The 539-nt window shown below is 36.5% G+C and overlaps 1 protein-coding gene across 1 annotated transcript in view; it reads left to right on the plus strand.

The window, feature by feature from the left end:
- The window catches only part of Ncbp2 (nuclear cap binding protein subunit 2), a 27280-nt gene that overhangs the window by 1604 nt on the left and 25137 nt on the right, over positions 1 to 539 (plus strand). The gene's annotated exons all lie outside the window — the stretch shown is intronic.

A 539-nucleotide genomic window follows, 5' to 3' on the forward strand; every position in this document is an offset into this window, starting at 1 on the left:
TTCTTGCAAGACTTGAAGTACTTTGCTCCATGCTCTTCTTGACTTGATGGTTTGTGAAGAGAAATCTGCTGTTACTCTGATGAGTTTTCCTTTAAATGTGATCTGTTTCTTTTCTTTAGTGGCTTTTAGTATACTGTTCCTATGCTGAATTTCTAGGATCTTGATTATTATGTGTCTGGGTGTGGTTTTCATTGGGTTGATGTTATTTGGAGTTCTCTATGCTTCGGTTACGTGAATGTCAGATTGTTGCCCCATATTTCGGAAGTTTCTGGCTATTACTTCTGCCCATTTTTTTTTTTTTTTTTTTTTTTTTTTTTTTGTGGAGCCAGGGCTTGAACTCAGGTCCTTGCGCTTGCCAGGGAAGAGCTTATTCAACTGAGCCATGTCCCTAGCCCCCCATATTCTTTTTATATCATTTGTATTGACTCCTTCCTTCTCTTTGATGCCAATTAGTCTCACATTGTTCATCTTTGCATCGTCTTGCAGGTATTGAATTATTATTTCCTGCATCCTAGTTTTTGTTTTTTTTTTTTTTTTTT

This window comes from Octodon degus, unplaced genomic scaffold (genome assembly GCF_000260255.1).
Source record: "Octodon degus isolate 3935 unplaced genomic scaffold, OctDeg1.0 scaffold00203, whole genome shotgun sequence".
In the NCBI taxonomy this organism is placed as follows: Eukaryota; Metazoa; Chordata; class Mammalia; order Rodentia; family Octodontidae; genus Octodon; species Octodon degus.